At 38.5% G+C, this 13,020-nt stretch overlaps 1 protein-coding gene across 4 annotated transcripts in view; it reads right to left on the bottom strand.

Moving 5' to 3' along the window:
- Positions 1–11,545, bottom strand: part of sytl2a (synaptotagmin-like 2a) — a 32,696-nt gene extending 21,151 nt beyond the window's left edge. For 3 of the 4 annotated variants that reach the window (XM_038709409.1, XM_038709412.1, XM_038709413.1), the window contains exon 1: positions 11,466–11,545. The gene's annotated coding sequence lies outside the window, so the exon portion shown is untranslated. The remainder of the gene's footprint in view (positions 1–11,465) is intronic. The other variant, XM_038709410.1, reaches the window with a different exon arrangement.
- Between the last annotated feature and the right edge of the window lie 1,475 nt (positions 11,546–13,020).

The raw sequence follows: 13,020 nt of genomic DNA, 5'->3' as shown, positions 1-13,020 counted from the left end.
GGAAGATAATGGAGATAATTGTCTATGAACAAATGCAATTTTATTTTTCAGTGAATGATTTGAACAAAGACTACCAATATGCTTATAGAGAAGGGCACAACACTGAAACTGCTCTGACTCAAATTCAGTGCAGGTTTTGATATAATTGATCATAGGTTTTTATTAAAAAAAACTTAAATGTTATAGATTTAATCAAATTGCATATCTTTGGCTGGAGAGCTATTTGACCAACAGGAAACAAAGAATTTTCTTTAATAGAAGTTTTTCTGATGAAAATCCTATTAGCTGTGGAGTTCCTCAAGGAAGCTGTTTAGGTCCATTGTTATTTGCTGTGTTTACAAATGAATTACCAGTAATCATGTATAGGGCAAAAGTTAGCATTTATGCTGATGATACAACAGCTTGCATGGCGGAATCCATGAACTTGCAAGTGTCTTAAATAGGGAATTGCAGTCTATAGTTGAATGGGTAATAAATAACAAAGTAGTTCAAAAGATCTCTAAAACAAAGAGCATTGTATTAGGGAAAGTAAAAGTAAAAGTTGTACGTTAATGATGTTGCAGATGAACAAGTTCAAGAGATCAAACATTTGGTATTACAATAGATAGTATATTATCATGGTCTATGCATATTGATAAGTTGGTGAGAAAGATGGGTAGAGGTCTTTCAGTGAATAGGAGATGTTCTAAATTTTTACCAATAAATGTAATTGGACAGATTATTAAGGCATTAGTTCTATCTCATCTGGATTATTGCTCAATGGTTTGGTCCAGTGCTTCCATGCTCAGAGGAAAAAATTGCAAGTTGCTCAGAATAAAGTAGCACGTTGTACACTTCAGTGCTCATATAGAACTAATGTAAATACAATGTATAGCTGTTTAACCTGGTCAAAGGTAAAATATAGATGTCCTGCCTCTTTGCTTTATTTTATAAAAAAGATTTCAGTTACTAAATTGCCAACCAGCTATTTTGGTGCTCAGATGTGCATGACTATTGTACCAGGCACACTACTGAGGGTAGATTTACACTACCCAAAGCGAAAAACAGTATGATGAAGAACACTGCAATGTCTAGAGCCATGGTTGCAAGGAACACTCTGCCTGAGCATATCATTCAGGAGAACAGTAAACATTGCTTTAAAATACAGAGCACGTCTCAACAGAAGGCCTATACTGTGGTTATCTGACTAGACTGTCCGATAATGTTTTGTGTATTTTCCTCTGTTTTTGTTTCACTGTTTCTTTCTTTTGTTAATGTTGCTCTTCCTCCGCTGTTTACATGTCGATCAGCTGCGCAATTTTCATATTATTTAATTCACAAGCAGTGGTGCTAGCACACACAGGCAGGCGCATACAACATGCGCAAATAGACACACACATACAGGCGCACACAACACACACACTGCACACACTAGCCTACACCACATCCCTTAGTTGAATGATGACCACACTTAAGCTCACCTCTTGGAATGGACGCAGAGTTGGTTCAAGGGAAAAGAGATTAAAAATTTTTAACCATCTAAATAATCTGCAAGCAGACATTGTCCTACTACAGGAGACTCATTTACCCAAGACAGCAGATAAACTAACCTCACCACAGTTTCCTCACTCATACTCAGCCTGTTATAACTCAAAACAAAGGGGTGTCACCATTATGATAAATAGAAAAACACACAATCATAATACCACTTCTATAGATCCAGAGGGTCGATTTATTATTGTTAACATTTCGATTCAAAATACTCCTTTATAGATTGCTAACATCTATGGCCCAAATGTTGACGACCCCTCCTTTTTTCATGCTTTCTTCAACTCACTCTCTGCTCACTCAGACACAGCTCTTATATTAGGAGTTGACTTCAACCTGGTATGTAATCCAGCAGTTGACAGGCTCAGTACGGCAGGTGGTCACCTTATTTGGAAATCAACAGACACCCTTATACAATACATGAGCGATTTTGGTCTCTGCGACGAAGTTGGAGATTTAAACCATCATTGCTTAAAGACCTAGATTTTATAAGTTACTTCAAAAAGGAGAGGGCAATATATATGGAAACTAATGACCTGCCAGGAACCTCGCCCTGTCTTCTTTGGGAGGCAGCAAAAGCAGTTATGAGAGGTAAAATAATCTCGTATTCATCATACAAAAAAAAAGAAAGAGAGATCTTGTGAATTAGAGCTAGAACAAAAAATAAAGACATTAGAAACTACCCTTGCTGCCTTCCCACAGGAGCACATGCTGAATGATCTGAGGAAATCAAAACTTGAATTAAATGAAATGATTAATAAAAAGACCCAATTTCAGTTGCAAAGACTACGCTTGGAGAACTTTGAACATGGCAATAAATCCGGCAGATTCTTAGCCAGCTAATTCAAATTGAATAAAGAAAAAATAACAATTTCCTCCTTAAAGGACTCATCTGGGAATCTGACTTACTGTATAACCCAGAAGAAATCAACAATGCATTCAGAGATTATTATAAAAACTTGAAAGCATTTGACTATTTGAGTAAACTGGAAATTTCTATTCGCTACTTTATATAAATTTGGATTTGGAAACTCTTTCATAGATTAAAATCTTATACAGTATACAGTTCCCCAAGAGCTTCTGTCAGAACAAATGATCATACTTCTTTCTCCATGCTTTAGTCTCCAGAGGCATTATTTTGTCCTTCAGGATGACCTTGTATGGTGAACATCATTACCTATATCACTCATGGGAAGAGTCTCCACCATAAAAATGATGGTCTTACCTAAAATCAATTACCTGTTTTCAATGTTACCCACCAAACCCTCTGCTGTCTGGTTTAAGTCACTGGACTCAAACATCTCAAAATTTTTGTGGAAAAATAAACCCCCACGAATCAGTTTAAAAACTATGCAAAAAGCAAAAAGACTGTGGTGGTTTAGAACTGCCAATTTTTTTTATCATTACTTCATGTCCAATAGACTACAATATATCTCAAAATGGATCAATCAGAGCCCCCTGGACCACTCATGGATGGACATAGAACCATTATGACATAGAGCAAACATGGCATATCGGAAATCTTAATTTCCGATATGCCATTCATCAGTTCCAGCATCAAACGTCATACCTGCTTTAAAAGCATTAACACTATAAGCACTTCCCTGGCATCTTGGTGGGAACTTCTCAAAATATCTGGGTCTTCACCTATCCCATGCAGATTTACCCCAATCTGGAATAATCCTGACATCCTGTAAAATAAGAAATTACTAAATTCCCTACTGTGGTATGACAAAGGGATAAGACATCTAGAGCATGTAATGCAAGGCAGTAACTTTATTCCATTCCAGGATCTAGTGGCACAATATGGAATTAGCCATAATAGATTTCTGGAATTTCAACAGTTTAAATCCATAATTCATGCTGGATTTAAGGATAAAATAATGGACTTAGATCTACCTCCAATGATAACAGACTTTCTTAAACTCTCGCCTCCTGTTATCAAAATTATACATGTTACTGTTAAAAAAAGAGTTCAATTTCTCTCCCATTCTTAAAGTGGGAGTCAGGCATACCCCAGACATATCATCACAAAGCCCTAACATAACAGGAGCTGAAACCAGAGAAGAGTCCCCTCAGCCAGCTGGTCCTGAGGCTCTCTGCAGTAACAAGTCCCCAACAGCCTCAGGACAGCAACACCAACTCAAGCAGACCAAACCAAATTAGCGCATTATATATTATTATAGCAAGCAGAAAGAAAAATATATTGAATACTGGAAACGACCAAAACACAAAGTAAATTACAATGTCTGACCCTAAAAAGAGAATTCACACTGGCAAATTACCTGATTACAATAAAATGTCCCAAACTGAACAAAATGCTGACAACATACAGACTGAGTGAACACAGCCTGGCCATAGAAAAGGGTCGCCACAGACAGAGCTGGCTACCACAAGAAGAGAGACTCTGCTCCCAGTGTGACAGGGGACAGATAGAGACAGAGCTGCACTTTCTAACCTCATGTCCTAAATATAAAACATATTCCCAAATATACCCCGAATTCGAATTCATATCAGACACACTGAAACTTCCCTATTTACAGGGAGAAATGCCTAAATGTGAAATAATTGCTGCAAAATATGTCTCCTCATGCCATGAAGTGAGGACACCCAGTGGAACCTCAGACTGATAAATATATAAAATATTATTTTGATTGTTTGTTATTTTAGTAATTGTTTTGTTTTTACATTTGAAACTGATTGTTTTTATTATTATTTTTTTTTAATCAATTAATTATTTTAAAAGAAATTGTCTATTAATATATACACACATACGTTACTGTTTCATTTATTTATTTATTTTTATTTATATATTTTTTAACACACACACACACGCTTACTGTTTTATTATTTTTTTTTGTTAATTTTTTTTTTTTAAACACACACACACACACACACACAAACACACACAAGCTTACTGTTTTGTTTATTTATTTTATTTAAATTTTTTATATTTCTTCTTTTTTTTTTTTACACAAACACATACGCTTTGATTACTTTACGCTTTAATTACTTGTTTAATAAAATGTATGGGGTTGATTGTTCTTATGTTGTATGTATGATGCTTTGGCAATATTGTTGTTACACATTAATGCCAATAAAGCTAATTTGAATTGAACTGAATTGAATTGACAGATCTATCCATTAGTCCAGATCCATTAGTCTGCTCAGGTAACATATTTGAGAGTTACATGCATGCTATGTGGCAATGTGCACCTGTTCAAAAGTGGCAAAAGATATATGAAGACAATATGGCTAAGTTACCCCGTCCCAGTTTCCCCATCACTCTGCATGCTGGGGGACCTAAGTGACATTAGTATGGAGGTTGACACATCATACATACTTCTTACTGCCTTATGCATCGCCAAGAAAACTATCCTCATGAACTTGAAGGCCAAAAAGAATATAAGTATCGCCCAATATAGGAATCTCTTTATAGATCACATTAGCATGGAGAAAATGCTATAAAAAAAAAACAAATTGACACAATTCCAATCTCTCTGGTCCCCCTTGATCAACTTTATCACTTAGTGGGGGTGGGTGTGTACTGCCTTGCTGCTCTGGGTCCCATGCGGCCGCTAGGTGTGTCTGGTGGTGGGTTGATTCTTGGCGGTGGTGCATGGCGGTGGGGGTTGGCGGTTGCCTGTGTCACAACTACTCTCCAATTTTAACTGCACCTTAGTTACCACACACCTTATCTTTACTCCACCATACAACACTTCACAATCCATGACATGCATCCAACACAAAACAATACATTTACAGAGGCAGGCAGAGGGGTTGAAGGAGTGGGAGGATTCTCATTGGCCTCGTGTCCTGCCGTGGGGTTGGTGTCCGCCTTGCCTGACCTGGGTGGGTCGGGGGGAGCATGGCTCCCCTGGCTTGGGGGCCCGCTCTGGACCTAGGGGTCTGGGGACTTGAGCTTCTGGCTTTTGCTCATTTCTGGGCGGGTGGTGTGTCCCTGGGCCTGGGGGCCCGTTGTCTCCTCTCCTCGCCTGGGCCGGCAGGGGGAAGCAGTGGGAGCCCCACCCCTGCCGGCTCTCTCATAGTGGGGGCATTCGGGAGTCTCTGGGGGACATGGCCGGTGTTGTCGGGGTGTGATTTTTTTTTTGGACGTCTGTTGTTTGGTTCGGGGTCTTCCGCGTTTGCATTGCGGTGTATCTGGGAGTAATATATATATATATATATTTATTTGTTATTATTATTATTATTTTTTTCTTTCTTTCTCCCACCCCTATTGGTTACTGGGGTTCTTGCCTGCCTGTTGCTGGGGTTGGTGTGGCACAGTCGTGGCGTCCCACTGTGAGTTCTATTTTACCTTAACTTCTGTCTGTGTTCCTTGTTGGTGTTAGTTTATTTGTGATCTGTCTGCTTGTATTAGTTTATTCATATTACTCTGATGTTTAGTGTTGAGTAACTTGTGTTTTGTCTTTTCCCCCCCTCAGTATCTGCCTGCCTGCTAGTCTCTCTGTTTTCCCTGCTGTGTCTCCGCCTGCCTCGTTAGCCTCATGTCTGTCACCTGTGTTGCTCCCGTCCTGCTCGTTAGTCCGTGTGTATACACCTGGTGTTTCCGTCTAGTCTTTGTCGGGTCATTGCAGTGTTTTTTTGGTGTGAAGAAGCTGTCTGTTTTGGATATCTGCCTGTAGTTCTTTCGGCCTGTATTTTGGATTTTGTGTTTTCCCTTGCCCTTGTGGATTCTTCCTGGGACTCAGCCACTGCTTGTAAGTGCGCTCACCTTTTGTTTGTTTAATTAAACTTTTGAATTATACCTGCTCCGCACGACGTGTCCTGCATTTGGGTCCACCTGCCTGCCTCACCACGACAAACTGACACCCACTCTCACTAACAACTACATTCTTTAACAGGCTTATGCACACACACGCACACAGACACACACAAATATACAGGTGCTGGTCATATTAGAATATCATCAAAAAGTTGATTTATTTCAGTAATTCCATTCAAAAAGTGAAACTTGGATATTATATTCATTCATTACACACAGACTGATATATTTCAAATGTTTATTTCATTTAATTGTGACAATTAATGAAAATCCCAAATTCAGCATCTCCGAAAATTAGAATATTACTTACGACCAATACAAAAAGGATTTTTAGAAATGTTGCCAACTGAAAAGTATGAACATGAAAAGTATGAGCATGTACAGCACTCAATACTTAGTTGGGGCTCATTTGCCTGAATTACTGCAGCAATGCGGCGTGGCATGGAGTCGATCAGTCTGTGGCACTGCTCAGGTGTTATGAGAGCCCAGGTTGCTCTGATAGTGGCCTTCAGCTCTTCTGCATTGTTGGGTCTGGCGTATTGCATCTTCCTCTTCACAATACCCCATAGATTTTCTATAGGGTTAAGGTCAGGCGAGTTTGCTGGCCAATTAAGAACAGGGATACCATGGTCCTTAAACCAGGTACTGGTAGCTTTGGCACTGTGTGCAGGTGCCAAGTCCTGTTGGAAAATGAAATCTGCATCTCCATAAAGTTGGTCAGCAGCAGGAAGCATGAAGTGCTCTAAAACTTCCTGGTGGACGGCTGCGTTGACCTTGGACCTCAGAAAACACAGTGGACCAACAGCAGCAGATGACATGGCACCCCAAACCATCACTGACTGTGGAAACTTTACACTGGACTTCAAGCAACGTGGATTCTGTGCCTCTCCTCTCTTCCTCCAGACTCTGGGACCTTGATTTCCAAAGGAAATGCAAAATGTACTTTCATCAGAGAACATAACTTTGGACCACTCAGCAGCAGTCCAGTCCTTTTTGTCTTTAGGCCAGGCGAGACGCTTCTGACACTGTCTTGTTCAAGAGTGGCTTGACACAAGGAATGCGACAGCTGAAACCCATGTCTTGCATACGTCTGTGCGTGGTGGTTCTTGAAGCACTGACTCCAGCTGCAGTCCACTCTTTGTGAATCTCCCCCACATTTTTGAATGGGTTTTGTTTCACAATCCTCTCCAGGGTGCGGTTATCCCTATTGCTTGTACACTTTTTTTCTACCACAATGTGCTTGGAAACAGCGCTCTGTGAACAGCCAGCCTCTTTAGCAATGACCTTTTGTGTCTTGCCCTCCTTGTGCAAGGTGTCAATGGTCGTCTTTTGGACAGTTGTCAAGTCAGCAGTCTTCTCCATGATTGTGTAGCCTACAGAACTAGACTGAGAGACCATTTAAAGGCCTTTGCAGGTGTTTTGAGTTGATTAGCTGGTTAGAGTGTGGCACCAGGTGTCTTCAATATTGAACCTTTTCACAATATTCTAATTTTCTGAGATACTGATTTTGGGGTTTTCATTAGTTGTCAGTTATAATCATCCAAATTAAAAGGAATGAACACTTGAAATATCAGTGGAGTAAATATACATTATACAAGTTTCACTTTTTGAATGGAATAACTGAAACAAATCAACTTTTTGATGATATTCTAATTATATGACGAGCACCTGTAGGTTGATGCTTTTCTTTCAGTTACTTATTTAAATTAATTGATGTTATTCCAGCTCTCATGGCTGTGCTGTGTTGTTTATTGTTACTGTTTCTTGTTTTCATTTTTCTCTTAGTTGTCTTACTATGTCAGCTGTTTATTGCTGCTGTTCGGCTGGTTGTCTTTTACTATGTTTGTTTGTTTTTGTTGTTGTTTTTCTCCTCCCCAAGCCCCCCTCTCTGTTCTATTGCAGGTTTCGTTGCTTTCTGCAATTGGTGTTTCCCTCTGCTATTCCCTGTTGTCCCCACCTTCCATCCCCCTTCTCTTGCAGGTCTTGTCCTTTCTCTGTGCTGTCTGTGCGATATTTGTGCCCCCCCATCCCCGTGTCTGCCCCCCTGTCCGGCCCGGTGACAAATCAATACATTATTAAACAAATAATAAAACAGACAATGGAGTATTTTAATACTCTCTTGTTAAAGTAAAATCTGTCTGGCACAATATGGTATCCAGCTCATCATACTTTATACCAAGCTGCCGGGCAGGACAGGTTTAAAATAAAATTATTTGCTTTAAAATATCACTGAAACAATATCTCCTGATAAAACAGCTTTCCTTATCCAAGGACGCTTAGGTAGTATCTAGACTCTATACAGCGCACTGTACTGTCTAGATAATAGATTTCTGTTTGTTCAGTTGAGTGATTTTTACTGATGAGAGCTGGGTTATGTATTGTGTTGTATCGTGTTTGTGTATGGTTGTATTGTCTTTGTTGTGGTCATGTGTGATTTTCTGCAATTGTGTGCTATGATGTATAGAGTGTTGCGTGGACCCCAGGAAGAATAGCTACGAAGAACGGCTACAGCTAATGGGGATCCTAATAAATTAAATGAAAAAGTCAGTGTCAGTGGTTTAAACAAACTGGGTGATGTGTGATTTATCCATCATGTTAAATGATCTGTGGTTAAGACACGCCTTATTGCGTTTAATCTTCAGGAACTTTGCTAGCTTTGGATATATTCTGCTTCAGCTTGTTTTCTGCCGCCATCCTTTCCATACCAGTTTGAACCTGAAAGCAGCAACAACTAAGGGGAAATTCAATTTTCTGAGATTGATGGAAGAAGGGGAATGCTTCTCTTTTAGCACTCACAAACTGAGTGTGTAATACTTGGTAGCAGAGTCAAAATGATTGATCAATCAACAGCAAATTAATAAACAATAAGCCATTTTAAGCTGTTTTTAAGTAAGAATGCTAAATGTTCACTGGTTCCAGCATTTCCAATGTGATTATTTCATGCTTTTTTCTGTCTTATGTGATGATACAGTTAACATCTTTGGGTTTTGCAGTCTTATCGGGGCGGCTGTGGCTCAGGAGGTAGAGCAGGTTAATAAGAACGTGCATGTCGAAGTGTCCTTGGGCAAGATACTGAATTGCCCCTGGCGGCTGTTGCGCCAGTGTATGAATGTGTGTGAATGTTAGTTTCTGTTTGAGCACTTAGGCTCAGTGTATGAATGTCGGTGAATGGTGAATGTATTGTAAAAGCGCTTTGAGTGGTCAAAAAGACTAGAAAGGCGCTATATAAATATGGAGCATTTGCATTTTATTTAGACAAAACGAGCAAACTGAATGTCATCTTGAAATTATGATAGGCATTTTTCACTATTAACTCACATTTTATAGACTAAACAGTTTTTGAGAAAATAATTAGCAAACAATTTGGTAATTAAATAATCATTAGTTGCATCCCTAGTCAGAAGCAGTTAATAAGCCTCAAAATGAAGATATGCAATGGAAGCTGATAAGTAAGATGTACTGTAAGAAAATTAGAAAAGTCTCAGGAGTAATAAAACTGTGAAATTACTTAAGATGATGACTAGTACCACAGTAGCAGATCATTTCTCAATTTTAAAAAATCACCCAGTGAAACCTGACACAGTAAAACCCATTTAAATCATCATTCTATCAGTGCAAGGAGTCGACAATAAAAACATAGCTTCACCCCATCAAGAGTCCAGGCCTGCTATTCAAGCCACCACAACAGTTTGATAAAACATAAATGCTCCTTTGTTTTGACATGTAAAGCTTGTACACTTTGAATATTCTCAAACACCCCTCATTTTCTCACTCCTTCCTCCCCCTGAGTGCTACTGTCTGTCATCCTTCTGTCTGTTGCACAACCACAATACCTGTCAGAAAATCTAACATTGAATATCTGTGTGTGACAAAGGTGGCAATGTCTAGCTAATAAAGAATGGTCTCAGTGAACCAACAATATATAGATAGATAGATTACAGAGCTGAGTTGCTGCTTTTCCTTCAAGACAAGACAAAATCTTTCTGAGGAATGCCTGCATGTTCTGACAATGTCCTTGTTCCACCCACTTTGGGGGGAAATTTCACTTGCTTGGTTTGAAGTTCATGTGGAAAAAATACTTCATTTGGTGAAACAGCGCACTTATATTTTCTAAATGTTCTCACCAAAGAAAGTATTGTCATTCAGCTGCTTTTGAGAATAAGGTAGTTAGGTAATTGTGACTTTGTTTTAGAAATGGTTGAGGTTGAACTGGTTACCATTGTTTATTCATCATCCAAGTTAGGAAAGATGTAATCGCCTCTTGAGTAGCATGTAAACTAAGCTGTAGGAAGCCCTGAATAAATAAGGTCATACAGGTTTAATATAATACTAAAAAATAATGTTGCATTTCCGTTTAGGTTAGGTTAAGGATAGAGGACTTAGTTCCTTGTTGTGATAGCTGTGATATGATTTCATCACTGTTGAGCTCCCTTCAGAAAACTGAAGATTTAACATGCAACATTATTCTGTTTTATCTATATCTACTGTAAAAGTGATATTTTGACCTGTATGTAAACTATTCACTTAAAGCGATTGTCAAACAAAGGGGGAAAACAAATTTCTGCCTGGTATACCTTTATCTCCCCTACCTCTGTAGCACCAGGTTTCCGATTCAAAAGATTCAAAGACGGAGTGGTAACAAATCCTTGCATGTTGTCATTTTCACTGACTGAATAACACCATGTTACTTACTACAAACCACAACCACTCAAGCCTGTCTCGGTAAATAAACAAAGTTATTATTTATTAAGTTAATATTTATCCACTGAAGACTTTACGTTTTTTACTACAGTAGAAAAACAATGCTTTTGTTGATTGGTATATCGTCTACATCTAATTTGACATCGAAGTTCATATCATGTTCAGTTAATATGACTTAAAATATGACTATTCAGAGTAAAAAAACAAACAAACAGAATGTTTCTGTCCAAACAGTTCAGTGTAGCCCAACAAGGCTGGCTGGGGGAAAGTAAGCATATCTATTCTTCAGAGAAACTTTAGAAATATAAATCTTGCAGTTAAAAGGCTGTTCCAACTGTTCATTGATGGAGTTTCCCAATTAAAGATACACACCATATTCCTATAGGGAGTTTTAACAAGACTTGATAAACTGAGGTTATAGAACTACAATATAAGAGGAAAGCCAGCTCACCTCTCACTGTTGCTCCTTGCTGAGAAAAAACCGAAGTCCAACTGGATCCTAAGCTGCTGCAGGAGGAGGAGCTGCACAGACAGCAGCAGGGGGCAGCAGAGAGCAGATGTAAGGACTGCTTCCAGCTGCTCTTCTAACCTGCTCTACACAACAATCTGAAGTCAGCATGTCTCTCTGAAAACATACAGTACGTTGTCAATGACCTGTCACATTCAATTAATTTTTAAGATACTGTTCTATATTGTAATTTTACCTTTATTGTAGATTCTTGTGTCCTACTTTAATGTTTTACAGCTGTCTATCTCTAAATTCAAGCCTGCCTAGATGTTCATTTGTGATTCTCTTCTGGCAATAACTGCAAGTTATGAGCATTATTCATTAAGAATAGATAATGGGACATAAATTCTTAACAACAACAATCAATGGCCAGTGGGAATGTCTTTTTTTAAGCTTGCAATGAATGCAGAATCCAAGGCTGACTCAGCATATTATGTGGTGTTGCTTTGTTTTTATTACTTATTGTACACCTTGTGTATGCAGTTAACTTGTTTTTATACAGTCTATGTTCTAAACAATACACAGTATTCTGCGAGGGGTTGTTATATTCACTATTTTCAAATTAAAGTCCTCTCCAGCAGCAGCTGTAGCCTACTAATATTAGATCTAATTTTTTCTTTATTGACCACCAGAGTCTGCTGCTGGGACACAAATGGCAAGGAATATTGCCAAGCCCCACTGCATCTCATTGTAATTTACCAGTTACAAGTACACAAGGGTTTTGTTTAATTAGTATTAATAACAACAATAACAATAATGATAGCCTAATAAATAAGGATAATTCTATTACAATGTCAGGTAATCGAAGTCAGAATAAACTAGAATTCCCATATTTTCTACAGTACATTTAATGCAGCAATATTTTAACTCTCACCTTCGCACAGGTCTAAAGTTATGTCATTGGTTGATCCACCATGATGCGACAAGAAAACCCACTACACGATTAGTTGTCAAATCTTGTCAATCAAAACGGGAACCGCCAACCAGCGACCAGCCTCTGCGTTGCTAAGGTAAAGCTGCGACAAGTTCACCGCATTTAGCCCTGAAGTCAAGCGAGTTTGCCTCCAAAATAAAAGTATGGAGCGTGACACTTTACCTGTTATTTTATAATTAATCTCTAAGTCTCAGGTTTTTAATTAGACGAAAACATGCCAATCCGGGGAACTCGGGAGTGCTTCTTCTCCACAAACAGGAGAGAAAAAATGTTTTACACTTTGCAAATAAAAATATTGTTTCTATGTTGATGGTCATTTTGTTAAAAAATCTAATTTTTATTGCATTGACTGACAATTCAATCACTTTAAAAAGTGTACTCATGTTATCTTTTTATTATATATTACAAAACATTAGAAATATAAAAATATTCACTTGAGCTACCATTCTGTTTGAAATGTATCGTTAACGAAACTATTATTTTGAAAGCTATAAAGGGAAGTTCCGTTTGTCGTTGTGGCTAGCTTATTCCTGGCACTCAAAACTGTTGGTGATGCTGTCAGCT

The sequence above is a fragment of the Micropterus salmoides genome, unplaced genomic scaffold, assembly GCF_014851395.1.
Source record: "Micropterus salmoides isolate LMB-PRFRI ecotype aquatic unplaced genomic scaffold, ASM1485139v1 Ms_hic_scaffold_9, whole genome shotgun sequence".
Taxonomy (NCBI): domain Eukaryota; kingdom Metazoa; phylum Chordata; class Actinopteri; order Centrarchiformes; family Centrarchidae; genus Micropterus; species Micropterus salmoides.
This window is presented reverse-complemented; position numbering and strand designations above follow the sequence as displayed.